General features: G+C 56.8%; 1 protein-coding gene across 3 annotated transcripts in view; it reads left to right on the top strand.

Moving 5' to 3' along the window:
- The window catches only part of TFEB (transcription factor EB), a 47,871-nt gene that overhangs the window by 9,941 nt on the left and 20,352 nt on the right, over positions 1-17,578 (top strand). The window contains exon 1 of one of the 3 annotated variants that reach the window (XM_061146684.1): positions 1,644-1,766. The exons of 1 other annotated variant lie outside the window; for it this stretch is intronic. The gene's annotated coding sequence lies outside the window, so the exon portion shown is untranslated. Of the gene's footprint in view, positions 1-1,643; positions 1,767-15,902; positions 16,056-17,578 lie in introns of those variants that run through there. One more of the 3 variants, XM_061146682.1, reaches the window with a different exon arrangement.

Genomic DNA, 17,578 nt, shown 5'->3' with positions numbered 1-17,578 from the left:
GACATTTTTGGTCATCACAACTCAGGGAATGCTACTGGCATCCAGCAGGTAGAGGCCAGAGATGCTGCTCAAAGTTCTAAAGTGCTCAAACAGCCCCTCAAGGAAGAGTTACTCTGGCCCCAAGTGTTAGTCGTGTTGAAGTTGAGAAACTGTGACCTAGGAAGGGAGCCAGGAACCCGAGCTTTGCCGTGAACTCGCTGCGTGGCCTTTGGGGCGTCCCTGAGCGCTGTGAGTCTCGGGCTTCTCATCGAAAAGGAGGGTGGCCAGTGTGGCTGCCCCTCCCTATCATGGGTTGTCGTTGGGACTGGGGAGAGGGGGCTGGCTGTGTGGGCGTCTTGGGACGCGTCCCTGCAAAGGGGCCCTTGGCCATTGTTTCCAGGGGGTGAGGGGTTTCTAGAACCAGCCCTTCCCCTTGTCTGTCCACAGAGCTGGAGGCGTGTGAGCCTGGCCCTGGTTCCTGCCACTCCAGGCCTCAGCGGGCTGTGGGAGAATGGCCCTGAGGGCCCCTGCCTTTTGATGAGGGCTGCAGAAACGAGGGGCACTCAGGAGAGCCCTGGGGCCCCAGGAAAACCATTCCTGACTTTGTCTTCAGCTGGGTGGGAGTCCAAGGTTGTGTGGGATGATAAGCGGTGCTTTATCATATTCCTTATCTGGGGCTCTGTTGCAAGTCCAGCTGTGAAGGGTGGGAGCCAGAGGTCATCCTAAGGGGCTTTGTACACCCAGGCCAGGCTCTGCGTCCTTCTGGAGGGCACTCTCCAGGGAGAGCCCAGGATTGGGCCAGAGTCTGGGTCAGCGCTCTCAGGGCCCCTCCTTGGCTTGCCTGGTCTCCCCTCTGCTACGCTGTCCCTTCCCGAGACATCCTGTGAAGAGGCCTAGTAAACTCATCCACCCTGAGGTGCAGACAACTAATAATAGCTCAGCGACTTCCAGCCTTTCTTGACAAGCTGGTATCTACCTACCCATGTTGAGAATCCCTTAGCCCCGAGAAGGAAACTGTAGCGAAACGTCAAGTGTCTTGGGCTATTAGAGAAGTGTGTTGGGGGCTGAGGAACCTCTGAAATCTCATGCAGCGAGAGCCTTTTCCCACAAGCTCGTGTGGTGGCTCAGAGCTTCACAGGACCATGCTGGGTCTCAGGGTCCATTTCGAGGTGGGCCAGAGTGAGGCTGTGAACTGGGTGTATGGAGACCCTGGGAAGGCCCGGGGCTGAGGTCACAGATGTGCTCAGTCAGGAAGGAGGTGAACTGCGGGGCTTCTGACTAAGGAGGGGCAGGGCGGCCGTGTGGGTTAGGGTTTGGCCCATTTGGGACCCAACAGGAGTCCTGCAAACTCTTGCCCCTCTGTGCCTCTCTGTCTTGGGGCAGGGGCAGCTTGGCCTGGGGCCCGGTGAGGCCAGGCAGTGTGAGGGGTGGAGCTGTGAGAGACTCAGTCTTAGAGCAGGAAGGGGCCCGGTTGGTGGTCTGGAGCCCCGGGTCAGTGAGACGGGAGCTGGGAGCCCGTCCGCCTCCGACGGGGTTGTGGGTGGATGAGGCCTTCCGGGCGTGTGGTTCCCCCTGCGCTGTGAGTAGCCCTCAGCCAAGTTTGCAGCTCCCAGGGGATTGTGCAACTTCCTCTCAGGCCAAGGTGCAGGGGGCTGGGTGAGAAATAGCCCTGGGGAAAATGAGGAAACTGGGGCTGGCGCTGGGGCAGGGGCCTGGCCCTGGGCTCTGGCCCCCGGAGGAGCTGAGCATTCCTGGGGGCCTCCTTCCAGGGGGCTGCCCTCGCCCAGGTACGTGGGCGTGGGCGTGTGTGTGTGTGTGTGTGTGTGTGTGTTGTTGGGGGGTGTCTCTTGGGAGCTGGGTGAGTGGGGCTGAGGTCCCGCAGGCTGCGCTGGCCTGGGGCTATTTTTCGAGCAGGGTCAGAGAAGCAGGTGATGCACGGAGGGGCGGGAGGGGGGCCTGTGGGGTCAGGAGTCCCCAGAGCTGACTGCCAGCCCCACTTCTGAGGAGCTGCTCCTGGCCTCCTCTGCTGTCTCCCAGATGCGTGCGAGGCTCGGGTGAGAAGGGAATGGGTGTGATGTGCTTAGCGGGCTGTGGCCAGGCTGCAGGATTGCCTCGCTGACGTCAGAATTGGGAGCAGACACTGCCCATCAATCTGGGTTCAATTCCTGTCCTTGCCGCTTTTGCAGCTGTGTGATGCTGGCGCCTCAGTTTCCCCTTCTGTCAAGTGGAGATGAGAGTTACAAGGTGTTCATTCTGAGGATTAAAAGACTTAACTCACAAAGAGTGCTAGAACAGCACCTGACACGGGTTTACATCGTACCCGTTTGTGAGCATGTTTGTGTGCAAACAGCAAAACACCAGATTCATGGTGATTCTTTCTGATGGCAAGGATTGGCCTGTGGACTGCGGATAATAATAAGAGATCCTGTTTCCAGGACTCTCTCCATGTCAGCTGTTGTTGTTGTTTAGTAGCTAAGTCATATCCGACTCTTTGAGACCCTGTGAACTGCAGCATGCCAGGCTTCCCTGTCCTTCACTATCTTTCAGAATTTCCTCAAACTCATGTCCACTGAGTTGGTGATGCTTTCTAACCATCTCATCCTCTGTCGTCCCTTTCTCCTCCTGCCTTCAATCTTTCCCAGCATCAGGGTCTTTTCCAATGAGTCAGCCCTTGGCATCAGGGCCAAGGTATTGGAGCTTCAGCTTCACCATCAGTCCTTCCAATGAATATTCAGAGTTGATTTCCATTAAGATTGACTTATTTGATCTCCTTGCAGTCCAAGGGACTCTCAAGAGTCTTCTCCAGCACCACAATTAGAAAGTATCAATTCTTTGGCCCTCAATCCTCCTTATGGTCCAGCTCTCACATCTGTACATGACAGCATGGGTTTGACTGTTAGGACCCCTGTAGGCAAAAGGTCTCTGCTTTTTTCATATGCTGTCTAGGTTTGTCATTGCTTTTCTTCCAAGGAACAGGGTGTACTGAGAGGAAGATGCGGGGCTGGCCTTGCTGCCCGTCAGCTCCAGCTGGGACCTGTGTCTTCTGTCTGTACCATCTCCAATCTCACAGTCAACAAATATAAAGAATGATATTGATATAGGAAATGGCTTTTTTATAGTTGGAGGGAGTAGACTTCCTTAGGTGGAGCTCTCTGGGTTTAAAGGCCCCTCACCCCGGGGGGCAGGATGGGGCAGGAAGGTCATGCACTTGGCTCCAGATTCAGGCAGCCCTGGTTTTGACTCCTGCCTGAGCCTGTGACCTTGGCCTCAGTTTCCTCACATGTAAAATTCCTTACAGTCCCTTCCTCCTAAGATGATGGGGAGGATGAAATGAGATACCATAATTAAATGCTTAGCACAGGCCTGGCCAGAGACAGCGTCTGCCAAATGGATGCCTCTCTTAGGCACCTGTTGCATAGAGGGTGATGTGCCAGCCTGGGAGCGGGGCTATGTGGGTATCCTTGGAGGGCTGTTTTCTGAACTGTGGATCAGGGCCACTGTTTGGACCCTAATCGGGTCATGAAATCAGCTTAGTGGGTCTCAATGAAAATGAAATGGAAAGGAAGTAATAAATTAAATGAAAAAGAATGATCGGAAACGTCCAAATGTAATGCACAGTGCTGGTGAGTGTTGTTTTGTACAAATTTTGGGGTTTTCATGTGCGTGTGAATACGCATTCCGGGCTGTGTGTGTGTGTGTGTTTGTGTGTGTACTGGATCAAATAAAATATACTTTTCTGTGAGTCATGGTCAAAATATTTGGAGTCCCTGCCTGAGAGATGGTCTCCCTCCACGTAGTGATGTTTATGGAGCACCTACTCAGTGTGAGACCAAGTTCCGCATGTGGGAGCCAGAATGGGGGCAGGGGGGTTCAGGGCCCGGTTCTTAGCACAGTGGCTGGGTGAGCCGGCGCTATGGGGTCAGCAGAGACGGAGGGCTGGGGGTGGTCAGGTCAGGCTTCCTGGGTGATGACATGTGCTTGTGGGGACAGTGAGGGGAAGCAGTGCCTGGGGTGAGTGGTTGACTTGGGGTCTGGAGATAGAGAGCACACCCTCCCCCCCCAATGGAGGCTCCCTGTCAGTGGAGAGCACAGAGCCAGACTTCGCCAGAGGTGAGGGTGAGGGTTGTCTCAGGTCACTGGGTGAGGGCTGGGCACGTTTTTCCTGGCTGGGGTGGGGCAGAGGAGGACTCAGGTTTACGGATGCTCCCCAGATCCAAGGACTTGCAGGGTCTGCAGTGATGCATGGCACTCAGAGCTCAGATCCTCTCCCTCTTCCCCTTGGCCCCCTGGGAGCCTTCTGAGCCTTCTTCTTCTCCATTTTGCTGCCCCCACTGGCTCTGGTGGGCCTGCCTGGCCTGAGACCTGACTGAGCCCTGAGTCCTGGTCCAGGAGCCAGAAGCCTTTCTATGACTTAGATCTCTGCCCAGGGTAAGTGGGGGCCTCCGTTTCTTTGTCTGTAAAGTGGGCATATGAATCCCCGAGCAGTCGCCGACTGGGTGGTGATGCCCATCTTGTGACCTCATGGGGATGAGCAGCTACAGGAAGTGTGGTGAACTCTGGGTGGGTTGTGACTCTTGTCTCTAAGGCTGGGAAGGCTCGGGCAGGTCATGAGGGTATCAGCTGCCTGGCTGGAGAGCCCCTACCTTCCCATCCCGTGACCTGGGGCAAGGGTGGGGAGAGGCCTGTGACCCATGGTGAACTGGGGATATCCCCGGATCTGAGGGGGAGGTGGCCCGTTAGGGGCCCCAGAGGATGAGACCCAGGCTGGGAAACCCAGCCTCTAGAGCCCCCACCTACATGGGGTACCCAAGGAATCCCAGCTTGGAGCCTGTGAGGCCACGTGGAGGGGTGCGCCCTGGGACTTCTTGGCAGAAGTCAATTTCCAGGAAGCTGTGGGTGGCTTCGAGCCTGCGGAGCCCAGAGCCCCGAGGTTCAGGCATGTGCTCCCATAGGAGGATGTGGTATTTAATGAGAGGTCATGCATATTGAGCACCTACTGTATGCCAGGCACTGTGCTAAGCTCTTTTGTATATTTGCAGATTTCATCCTGACAATAACCTAACGCCCAAGTCTTTTTATACATCCCGTTTTATAGGTGAGGAAACGGAGGCTCAGAATGGTGAAATCTCTCTTGCTAACTAGTGAGTGGCAGGGCTGGGCTGAGGGCTTGAGTTCTGGATTCAGGCTGCCAGGGTTGAAACCCAGGCAATAGCACTTGCAAGCTGTGTGACCTTCCTCAGATGTGAGCCTGAACCTCTTTGCCCATTCATTTCTTGCTCGATGAAATGGGCAGAACCCCGGTGCCCTCCTCAAAGGGTTGTTGGGAGAATTACGTGAGACCATGGAGGTCAAGTGCTTAGGACTTAGGACACCGTTTCTCCTGTCTGCACCAAGGACCCACTGTGTGGCCATAGGCAGGTTCTCTGGTCTCTTGGGTCCCAGTTGTGTGACATGGAGCACTAACCCCTTCCCTACCCTTCTCAACAGGATTGCTGAGGATCAGGTGGAATAAAGACCCTAGATGGGTCCTGAGGGAAGTGTCCAGAGAACAGAAATCCTAGACTCCTGAGCCCCCAGAGCTACCAGGAATTTTTTAGGGCTTGGGGCTACCTGCAGATCCTGATGTATTTTGTCTGGGCTGGCTTCAAGCTTTTGTTTCCTGCTGGCCCATGCAGACCTTTGAAGTAATGACCCCAGATCTAACTCCAGAGTTTCTCAAGATGTGTTCTGTGGAAGGGTTTGGTGATCAAGCAGGTTTGGGAGAGTGTGAGTTAAAAAAAAGGTGAGGTGGGGAATGGATTTCTTCACTATAGGACTTGTTAGAGCCTTCGATATGCTAATATTCATTATGCAACCCCCATGTGTGGTCATGATATACTTCAGGATATCTCAATGACCTGCTGTTCAAAGCTCCATTTTCCAGATGGAGAAACTGAGTCCTGGAGGGAATGCTAGGAAATGGTTTTCCCAGATCATGGGAAATTTCTCATGTTATCATTCCGTTTTCCCAGTTATCTGTAACTGAGCTGTGTGACTAGATGCCAGGGCTCCTGACTCCACGGCCAGGACACCCGTTTCTTTCCCTCCTTCCTCTGTTCTTCCTAAAGAAGAAGGAAGGACACCCGTTTCTTCCCTCCTTCCTGCTTTCTTCCTGAAGGTGCCTCACCTTTTTCTGGCCCCTTCCCTCTCTCTCCCAGCAGCATTAGAGGGTATCCTGTTCCTTCTGGGCCTTGCTGGATGATGGGACTGTGCCCAGCATCCAGTCTCCTGGGTGATGCTTCCGGGCTGGCAGATGGCAGTGAGGCGTCATCCCAGCGGAGCAGCTCCTCGCAAGTTAATTCTGTTTTCTGAGCCTCGGTCTCCTCGACTGTAGAGTGATGCTTGTCACCTTGTCTCTCACCTGTGATTCATGTCCAGATGTCCATGAATCTAGCAATTCCGATCACTTTGGGGAAGAACAGGGAAGAAATGAGGGGGCCCCTGGTCATGGGATCTGATGTGGTTCTGACTCCTCAGGTCCAATTCATCTCCCACGTTTGACATCTGCCCGTTAGGATAATGCTGGTCCTCTCTGGTCCCAGTTCCCCTGGTCACCTAGGAAGTGGGCCGGTCTGAGTGATGCTAGAGACCTGTTTCACAGAGGAGGCATGAGGGGAGGGGAGGGGAGTTGGGAGCATGGTCTCCTAGTGTCCTGTGGGGGGTTGTTGTTAGAATTGGGAAAGACACTCAAGTGTCTCTGGGCCCCGGCCCAGTTCCACCTTGAGAGGGTGGGTCTCTGGAGTCCACCTACTCATTTGATACCTCTTCCCCTTCAAGCAGGGAGCGTGTGTGCACATGCCCGCATCTCTGTCCACTCAGCAGAGGGGGTGTGAACATCCCAGGGCTCTCTGCTGGCTGCGGTGGGCGCCGAGGGAAAGGCTGGTGGGTGGACCAGACTGGCTGGGGAGGTGGGAAGAGGTGGTGCCTCCCTGGCAGCATGTCCTCACCCAGAGGGCTGTTTGCCCGGGTTATTCTTAGCACTGACTCATTAGAGAGACTATTTTTAGCCCTGTTTCTAAGTGTTGCCAACATCTGGTGCAGCTAGTGCTGAAGGGGGTTGGGGGTGGCAGGGGCGACCCCTTTGAGCATGGCTGGGGACCCGAGCCTCTGGCCAGACAGCAAGGACACTGCTTTCTGCACCTGCCCATTGCTTGAAACTGGGCACGCAGTAGGCGTCCTAATCATGCTTGAATGTTGCTGGCATGCCCACGACTCATCCTTCCAGCGCCTGTCGGGTGTGGGGGTTGGGAGGTGGAATGAGGGTTACCATCCAGCCGGAGAGCGGGTGCTCCTCAGGTAGGCATTCCCCTGTCCATCCCTCAGGGGTGCTAGTTGGCCTCTGACCCCTGAAGAGAAGGGCCTCGGGGGAGGAGGGCTAGCCCCCAGCTGGGGCACTTGTTACAGCGACCACTGCGGAGGAACCGCAGACATTGTAGGGAACGATGATGCCCAGGGTTGAGGTGTGCAGGCCCAGGAGCCAGACTGCCTGGGCTCAAGGCTTGACTCTGCTTCTTCCCTAGCTGTGTGACCTTGGGCAAGTCATCAACCTCTCTGTGCCTCAGTTTCCTCCTCTGTGAGATGGGAGTGGGAGTAAAGTGTAAGGACAAAGTAAAATAACCAATGAGGAGCCTACCTAATGAGCGCTAGGGTGTAGGCATCTTGTGGTTTTGTCATTATTGCTAATGTTACTGTTACTCGTGAGAAGCTCTGCCTGTGGCTTGAGCTGGGGAAGGAGGCATGTCAGCTGAGTGAGGTGTAGCTTGGGATGGGGCTCAGAGGGAGTGGTCGTACCTGGGCATCATGATGGGGTGGTTTCTGCCAGGCTGCCCCGAGGGATCAAGGGCACACAGGTAAGTTGGAATATGGGCTTTGCCCTTCACAGGTTGGGTGAGTCACTTAACTTTTCTGAATGTCCATTTTTTTTTAACCTACAGGGCAAAGATGATACTATGTAGGCTATAGAGTTATTATGAAAAATAAAGCACTTGATGTTTGTGGGGGCATTTTGCCCAGTGCTGGGCACACGGGAGGATCTGAATCCATGAGACTTCTCTTCTTCTTTTTTTTGCTGTGTCCCTTTTCCATGTGAGGGATGGGGTGCCCTGAGGGTCGTGGAAGAGAGCTTGGCCTGGAGGTTTGGAGTGTGGGGGCTGGGGCCCTAGCTCTCCGTGAGCTTAGGTGATCCACACACATAACTTCTCCCCAGAAACTTCTGGGTTTCTGTAACACAGTGGCCGGAGAAAACTCTGAGTTTTAGACTCTTTCTCAGAATTGCTGGGGGTGCCTTGGGGAAGGACTAGAAGGAGGGGTGTTGGGGAGGGGGAGGCCCCCGGTTGGAGGCCAGGTAGTCTGGCCCTTCCCCCTCCCCACAGAGCTGCTTCATTCTCCTGTTTAGCTATCAAAGTTCCAGGTAAATTTTGTCTGCAAAGGGGGTTCTGCTGTTGAAATCAGCCTGGGAGTCTCTGAGAGGGGTGACCTCCTAGGCTCCTTGTTGTGTGACTTGGCACTGACTCTGGAGGTGACCTGGGCTGTGGGCCCTGATGTCCAGAGGATGCTGGCATTCCCTGTGAGGCGTGGGGGCAGAGCGGGGGCTGCCAGGCTGTGCCTGGGGGGAGAGGTTTGAGTGCTGCCCGGCCTCGCTGTCTGTGTGACGTGGGGCCCTGAAGACAATACTCAGCCTCACCAGCAAACTCTCCCAGCGGGGAGCGCGGGCTGAGACTGGGCAGAAGGGCCCTGGCCACCGTGCAGTCATGTTCCTAGTAAACACTCGAGAATATCTGAAAGGAATGAATGAAGTGGCACCACAGCGTCCCCGGACAGCTGCACCTCTGAGAAGGTGGCGGATCCCCCCTTCCTCTTCTTTTTTTTTTTAAATTAATTATTATTTATTTAATTTATTTTTGGCTGTGCTGGGTCTTCACTGCTGCACAGCGAGGGCTGTTCTTCGTTGCCCTGCGGAGGCTTCTCATTGTGGTGGCTTTGCTGGTTGCAGAGCATGAGTTTCTAGGCGCATGGGCTCAGCAGTTCTGGCCCACGGGCTTAATTGCTCTGTGGCATGTGTGGGATCTTCCCGGACCAGGGATCGAACCTGTGTACCCTGCATTGGCAGGCGGACTCTTATCCACTATGCCACTAGGGAAGTCCACCCCCTTCCTCTTCTTTTCGCCCTTCACTCTGCCTTCCCTGTTCTCTGCTTCGTTCAACCAGCCTTAAGCTCCCCCAGCCCTGTCCATGACCTTGGACAAAGACACTTCCCCAACTGAGCCCCAGTTTGCTCACGAGTGAAATGAGGATGGTGGGCTCAGCTTGGGAGGCCCCTTCCAGGGTCTCAGCCGCTGTTCTCAGGGCAGGTCACACATGCCCAGAAGGTCCAGCCCCCCTCACCAGTGGCAGGGGGGAGAGGGTGGTCCTCAGGGTCTGAGGTGAGGATAGGGCTGCCGCAGTGCTCTGACGGGGCCTTCAGGGTGTGATGGGCCTGGGCGGGAGCTTGGGCGGGGAGGCAGGGACCTGTGGGTGTGAGAGGAAGGGTGGGCATCCGAGTGTGTCCGCTGGGCTGGGGCCGCACAGTGACTTTTGTGTGTGACCCTCTGCAGGCGTGGGCGGCAGCCCGCAGGGACACATTTGTGTCGTTATGACTGGACATGAGAGGGTGTGTGGGTCCGGCCGGCCTCGGGCTGGGGCGGTTATCTCCTGTTGCTGGGAGCTTCCTGCGCTCTGCCTAGAATGTAAAGTGACTTCATGCAAGGGCGCCCCTCCCCAGCTCCCCACTTTCAGCACAGCCTGAGGTAGAGGGTGGCCTGGCTTTCCCCCCCTCATCCCCACTTACCAGAGGCCCATGTCCCCCCCTCCCTCACCTCAGACCCTGTGTCTCACTAAGGGTTTTGGGGGGGCTGCCTGATCTGCCTTCTCTTCATGGCATCTCGTGTGGGGGCAGGCGAGTGGTACATGCCTGAAGCTCTAGGAGTCGGTGCACCCCCAGGCCTAGGACAGCTAGTCCTCTGAGCCAGAGGAAGTGTCCTCCGGAGGCCCAGCCTGGGACGCTGTGGTCAGCACCCCGCATCGGCGGAGTGGCTTTCCAGCCGGAGACCCGCAGGGAGGGGTGAGGAGAGGCTCCACCTGCCCGCCGTCTCCCGGCTCCGGCAACCTTGGCCGCAGCCACTGCCGGTGACTCATTCCCCTGGGGAACTAGCCGGCTCCTCTCCTGAGGCTCTGGGCCCTGAGCTCCGCTAGCCAGGGGGGAGCAGGGAAGCCCTCCTTCCGTATGACGGGGAGGGGTCCCAGCTGACCGCTCTCCTGTCCTCCGGCCCCCGCAGACTCCACCTTCCTAGAAGCCGCAGCCCCAGATCACCATCATGGGTCCCGGATGCCTCACGAGCAGGCAGCCCCGTCTGGCAGCTGGACTCAGGAGTCCCTCTTCCCCAGCGCCTGTCACCAGGCACGTCCCCATTCCAGTGCCTAGGCTCGGTGGGGGCGTGGGTGGTGCCTGTCCCCACCCCGGGGGGAGGGAGGTGACTGGGCAGCCTGGGAGGGGGTGGGGAGGCCCTCTCCAGGGAAATGAATTCTTGGCTGGACCCCAGATGTTGGCCTGCCCAGCTCTGCTCCGGGGTAACACTGGGTGCACACACAGCCCCATTGTATGCCTGGGCCCTGTGCCCGCCGTGGGCCTGGCACCAGCTCCGTCCATAGCAGTGGCTCCATCAGCTCCTCAGCAGCCCCTGCCAGGGCCCGAGCCACTGGGCCCCTGGTGAGGAGGAGGAGGGAGGGCTGGTGGTGAGGCTGTGAGTGGGGGTGCCCTGAGCGGGGGAGCGGGGACCATGCAGATGCTCGAGGAGCCAAGTGCAAGCGGTTGTTTCTCATCAACTGTGGATCCAGGGTAGGGAGCACTGTCTCCCTTTCACATGAGGAAATCGAGGTGTCGAGACCCCGAGAGGCTGCAGTAACTCGCCCAAGGGCACACAGCTAGCAAGCGATGGAGCTGGGGTTCAAGCTCAGGCAGCCTTGGTCCACAGCCTCTCAGCACCACTTACTATGCTGCACACCCAGCCTTGGGTCAGGGCTCAGGGGAAGGCCTGGCTCCTTCTTTCCCCAGCCCAACTTAGAGGAGCCAGGTAGGCTACTTTCTAGAAAGTACAAGTCCCCGCGGTGGAAGGGGATCCTAGAACAGTAGGGTCTGGAGTCCCCATGTGCTTGTGAGAAGCGTGGAGGTTAAATTTCAAGGATGGTATTGGTGGCTGGGCAGGCAGAACAAGTCCCCAGGATTGGAAGGCCGCTCCGTGGCTCAGTTCCCCTGCTGTGGTGGCACTGAATGTCCCCCGGGTTTCTCGGGAGGACACAGGAATGTGGAGGAGGGGTGTGGCCAGGGCTGAGCTTGGAGCCTCACCCCATCTTCCTGTGCTCTATAGGCTGGCCCGGAGGCTCCCCATCCCCAGCCTAGAGCAAGGCCTCCTGTTGCTTCTATTCTGAGAACCCGTCCTGAGCTGCCCCATCTCCTCAGGTTTCCCAGCCTGAAGGGGCCTCTGAGGCCGGAGAGCCTGCCAAGGGGGCAGCCCAGCTCTCAGCTTTGAGGGGTCCCATCTCTGCCCAGCACCTGGGCCCTCAGGCCAGCCTGGAGGGTGCCTGGAACCAACGCCTATGGGGCTCAACGTATCTGCTCACGAGCCCTGACCCCCCCATGGGATCTGGCAGAGCTAACGCTTCTCCCTTCTCCCGGCCCAACCTCCTTGTTCCCGTCCATCCCGGGCATGAGGCCTGGCTCCCCTTTGGTCCCACTCCAACCCTCTCACCACATGGACAGGGCAGTCTGCGGAGACCGCAGAGTCGCACAATGCCAAGACTGGGTCGCCGGGGCAGGTGGGTAAGAGGGAGGCTGGAAGGGAACACCGAGGCTGGCTCCCCTCTCACCCCACCTGGGAGACCTGTCATGCCCAGCCTGCTCGGACTCAGCTTTCTCTGATTACACTGTCCCCCTACAAAGCCAGAACCCCTTCATCTCAGGCCACAGGAAGGCACCTCAAGCCCAGACGGGCCAGGTTTGAGTGCCTTCTCCCTGGGAGAAGCCGAGAAAGAGAAAACCTGGGGACAGCCCTCGGGGAGCTTCGGCTACAGCCGAGCAAACTAGACCGAGTAACTCCTCTGTGCCTCAGCTTCTCATTTATAAAATGGGTACACTGATATTTCCTACTTCCCAGTGTTGTTGAGGAGGGCAAATGAATTAAGACACGGTAAAGCCCTTAGGAAGAGTTCCTGACAAACGGGAAGAGCTCAGTTCAGGTTTATTGGTAGTAGGTTTATTGGTAGTAAGGGCTTCCCTGGTGGCTCAGATGGTAAAGTATCTGCCTGCAACGTGGGAGACTGGGGTTTGATCCCTGGGTCGGGAAGATCCCTTGGAGGAGGGCATGGCAACCCACTCCAGTATTCTCGCCTAGAGAATCCCCGTGGACAGAGGAGCCTGGCTGGCTGCAGTCCATGGGGTTGCAAAGAATCGGACACGACTGAGTGACTAAGCACAGCACAGTCATAGTAAGGCAGTCATTCTAAATGGAAGTCCAGTACAATATATGTTATCAAGTAATGTCGTTTTTTCAAAATAGATTGCGAGTACCTGTGAGGACAGGGACTATCTTACTTATATCTGGATCTTGGTGTCAGGCACGGAGCCTGGCATGGAGCCAATTAAGCAATTGTTTCCAAATGGTGATCAGAGGAGGGTGAAGTCAGGGTAGGCTGCCTGGAAGAGGTGGCTCTGGAGCAGGCCTTCCAGAGACACACAGGCATTATTAGACAATCTGTGGAAGGAGGATGGGGCAGGAGGAACATCTGGAGGTCTGGATTGTGTCAGGGAGAAAGTGATGAGACCGCCTTTACTGAGCCCAGGACTTGGTTAGGACAGGGGGATCCTGAGTCCCTTGAATGTCCGCCCAGGGAGTTTGGACTTTATCTGGTGGACAGTGGGGGTGATGGAGCAGGGAGATGACTTCTTTGTTGCTCAGTCCATTTTGTTTCTGCTCCCTTGTTCTGTTAGGGCTGATTCCTTTCTCCACTTCTCCAAAGACAGGAAACCCTCTCTCTGCTCTTTGGTCACTTTTCTCTGATCTCTGCTCACTCCCAGCCCACGTATCCATGCTCTGCTCTTGGTCTTCTGCTCAGCTGCGCTGGCCCGTTCCCCCAACCTTCTCTTGTTCAGCATCTGCTTCCTCTCCCTGGCCCAGACCCACGTTCCCTGGGATTGGGGTTGGCTGGACTTGAACTTGAGGGGAGTGGGATATGAGCATGGTGTGACCACACAGCGAGAACGTGGGTGCTGGTGACCGAGCCAGGAGGATACCCTCTCTCCTGACCCAGCCCGCTACCCTCTTCAGGGAATGACCCCCCGGTAATGTGGCTAAGGCCCGTTAGGAGGATCTTACTTTGCATTTGTCAACCTGATAAATGGAAATAGATTTCTCTAACAGAAAAATTAGAGTGATAGGCCTTCATTTTCTTGCTATTAAATTTAGCCTAAAAGGATATTGAACCAGGTGGGGACCAGACTGCAGAAAACTACTCTCTTCTGTCTCCTTTTAAACATTCAGTCATTTATCTATCCACAATATTCATCCATCACTTCATGCATTGTATCCATCCATGCATCCATCCATTCATCCATCTGTCCATCATATGTATCCACCCATTATTTCCATCCATCCGTCCCTTAATCCATTATGTCCATCCAGGCATCTATTACATCTGTACATCTATCCATGCATCTACCAAATACTTCCTGAGTGCCAAATTAGTTGCTTTACGTTTAATCCTTACAGAAACTCTTTAAGATAGACATTATCCTCCTTTTGCACATGAGGACACCAGGATCCTGTGAAGTGAAGTTGCTGGAGGTCATGCAGCCAATAAGCAACAGATCTGGAGTTCAGCTCTCTCTGCTTCAGAACTCATGCTCGTAGTATGGGCTCAGATGGCCTCCCTGAGTGTCCCAAGTGCCTCTTTCTGAACGTGGAACATGACAGCTTTGCTACTGGAGGACTGGACAGGCATGCTCAGATTCTGGAATGCCGGAGTTCCATAGTGCTATCCGAGGAGCAGCCCTGGGGGCCAGAAGTCATGCTAGACTTCCAGTCCTATTGGCATTTGCTACCGGTAACAATGTCACCAGCCCCACACCTGCAGTGGAGGCTTCTTGATCATATAACTTGCAGCCCAGCACATCCTTGTTTCTTCTCTTCATCAGGCCAACTCTGCTTCTGAGGGCACTCTTGTCTGCCACAGGTAGGAAAGTTCTAGGTACATGTTTGACCACTGTATCCAACCCCACCAGTCTCTCTGCAGCAACTGGGCTCTTGCACTCCTGCCTCTCTGCTTCTCCCTAGGACACCCAGCCTGCATTTTAATCTGGCACTTTTAATGGTAACTTTCTAAGCAGTAGAGTTAGCTGCACAATTTCAGGTCAATTTCAGGCACCCTCCTGGGGCCCCTTTGGTTGAGATGGGGCTGTGAGTGCAGACAGTTTACTTGGGTGATGACCCCAGGAAGCCGCCTTAGTGGAGTAGGCGGAGTGAGGTGGGGAGGGGAAGGGAGCCACTGAGATGTGTGTTCAGAGCAGGTGACCACTGTGGACTCTGGAGAATATGCTTTAGATTCCCAGCCTCAGGACCCCTTGTGGCTCAACTGATAAAAAGTCTGCCAGCAATGTGGGAGACCTGGGTTCGATCCCTGGGTTGGGAAGATCCCCTGGAGAAGGGAAAGGCTCCCCACTCCAGTATTCTGGCCTGGAGAATCCCATGGACTGTATAGTCCATAGGGTCGCAAAGAGTCGTACACGACCAAGCGACTTTCACGTCACTCGGGACAAGGGGAGGGAATTGGGGGTTTGTTACTAGTTCCCCTCTGTCTTTGGCTGGGGCAAGGTGGGTGCTACCTCCGTTGGCTCTGGTGCAGGTGTGTGCAGGTGCTGGCTGATGGAGGTGCTCAGGTGGGCAGGTCGGGACTAGGAGTGGCTAGGGGCTGTGGCCGGGGCCCTAACAGCCTCTGCTGCTCTCACTGACCGCAGGCATGGTGGCCAGCCAGTTCCTCAGAGTGTGCCTCCTGCCAAGTCCCCTTGCCACCCCTCCCTTCTCTCCGGGCCCACGAAGCTGCTACCACCCTCTCCCGCTGCCTCCGGGCAGACCCTTCCCACTGGGACCAGTCATGGGTACCACATTCACTGCATTCAGCAGATGCTTAAGGAACACCTGCTCCGTGCCGGGTGTCACGGTAAGAGGAGAAGCTGGCAGGGCCCCTCTAGACGCTCTGAGCAGAGGGAAGGGATTCAGCGTGCAGGAGGTCCTTAGGAGAGGCCACACGCGGCAGCCCTTTCTGGCCCTTTCTCTCTTTCTCTGAGCTTGACGTCGGCTCCTAGAGGGTGGGGCCGACGCGATGGGTGGCCACAGAGCCTGAGCCACTCTGAGTCCCCTTCCGGCAGAGCTCTGCAGAGGCCGTGATTGTAGCGGTTTTTCTGACTTCCTTTTCCTTTCTCTCGCACCCCTGCCTCTTCCCCTCCCGAGGCCGCCAGACCCACGGCTGCCACGTGGCTGCCTTTTCGTCAGTGGGGAACCGAGCCTTCCAGAGCCCTCTCGCTGAGTCTCTATGGGGAACAGGATGCAATTCACGGTGCAATAAGGGTGGGGGGTCAGTTTATTCGTGGGTGCCCTTCTTTGTCCGTGGAGAAAGCCCTGCCTGTACCTGCTCCCTGGAGAGGGGCCTGCTCCTTCTAGACTCCTGCCCCCATCCCTCAGACTCACACTAGACTCTCCTATCTTGGGGGGCCCGGGGAAGGAGCAGAGTTAAGGGAGGGAGGGGGCATGTAGGTGAGGCCACCTGGTGTGGGGGCAGGGACAGCAGGGGACCGGGCAGAGGCAGGTGCCAGCCTGGCGGGCACACGCAGAGCACACGCTCCAGACTCCATACGGGCCACTGGCAGGTCTGCCAAGCCCCGGTCCCTTTTGACTCATCTCTCCGGCTGCCGCCCACAGACTTTCCCCTTGATGTTTTCACTTCCAAACCAGGTTTGATCAGCGTGTGTGTGCCAGGGCAGCGGGGGTGGGGGGGCAGGAGCATGTTGGCCTGGGCTGGCCAGCCCCATGCCCTCTGACATTCTCCCCCTACTTACCGGTGGCATCTATTTCCCACCCCGAGGGCAGGGCCGGCTTTGGCAGAGTGAACTTGGCCTTGAAGTTGTACCTGCCCCACTTGGATAGAAAGGTGGCTGTGCTTATTCGAGGCAGGCTTGTGTCGGTGTGAGTGCTGTGAGGACGTGGGAGAGATTAGCACTGGGAACTTACGACGCAGCTTTTGGTTTGTCTCAGGTGGGAGCTTAAGCATCTTTGATCAGGAGATCGAGAGAAGTCTTACCCCCGTGGGGGAAGCGGGGGGTGGGGGCGCGGGTCGGGGGCACAGGTGGGGGGAGGGGTGGATGGGGAGCGCAGAGTTGAGCAAGGCTCCGCCCTGACCCAACGAGCTCAAAAGCCAGGGCACTGGGTTCCTCCCTCTGCCTGGCAAAGGGCAAGTGTTCCTTGTGGCATTTCAGGAGAGAAAATGGGGTGGGGGGCCTGCTGTGTGCGCGTTGAGCGTGAGATCTCTGCAGAGTGCATCTCATACCTGTGTACTGGTGGCGGCAGGGGAGGGACAGGTGAAGGTGGCTGCCTCCCTCCGCTCCCTTGGCTGGGAAGGGGCACGCTGCGGTACAAGGTCATTTCAAGTGTTGGGGAGAGAGTTCTCTGGCTTCCAGACGGATGGGGTTAGAGATGCCAGCCAGGCACCTGGGCCGGGCAGCAGAGAAGCCACTCTGTGCTCTGGGTCTGGGGCAGCTGCCATTCAGGAAGCCTTGGGCCGAGTGTGGGCTGGCTGGGAAAGGACCCGGGCAGGGGACCCCTGGATTTTGTGGCCCGAATGAATGTTCCCAGTTCCCAGAAGCGCAGCTCACGCCGGGGCGGGGCCAGGGAGAAGGCCCAGCCACCGGGTGGGGGGCAGTAGCGAGGGGAGAACAGCCTGTGGTCATCCGGCGGCCCCTGCCTGCTCCAGCCTCCCTGTCCTGCCCCCGCCAGGCATGAGTCAGACCGAAAGCAGAAGCTGCCAGACATTGCACAGGGTGAAGTGAGGCAGAACCAGCAGTGCTATTTTGGAACCTGGTTAATTCCCCCTCCTGTCCCCCAGCGCTCATCACTCAGGGCACCCCCCCCCCACCCTGCCCTGTTCGTGGGTTCCTGGTCCAGCTCTTTGCCTTCCCTGTAGAGACTGCCGGGGGAGCAGGACCCGATGTCCCCTGGCGTGCGTGGAGGTGGGGTTGCTTAAAGCTCCTCCCTTTGAGGGACCACTCCTTCTCCATGGCTGAGAGGTGCTGTCTTCTCTGGAACCGGCCTTCTGGGGTGTCAGGGGGTGCCCCCTCCCGGTGGGAGCTGGCGCTGCCGGCCTGGCACGCACCCTCCCTCTGCCCCTCCTCTGCCACTCAAGCCAACTGTCTGCCGCCTCTCACTGGGGCTGTGAGCTGACCGGGCTTCAGGTGGGAGCCTCTCCCGGCAGTGACTCTTAG

This window comes from Dama dama, chromosome 7, assembly GCF_033118175.1.
Source record: "Dama dama isolate Ldn47 chromosome 7, ASM3311817v1, whole genome shotgun sequence".
Taxonomy (NCBI): Eukaryota; Metazoa; Chordata; class Mammalia; order Artiodactyla; family Cervidae; genus Dama; species Dama dama.
Note: the sequence above shows the minus strand (reverse complement) of the source record. Positions and strands in the feature narration are given on the sequence as shown.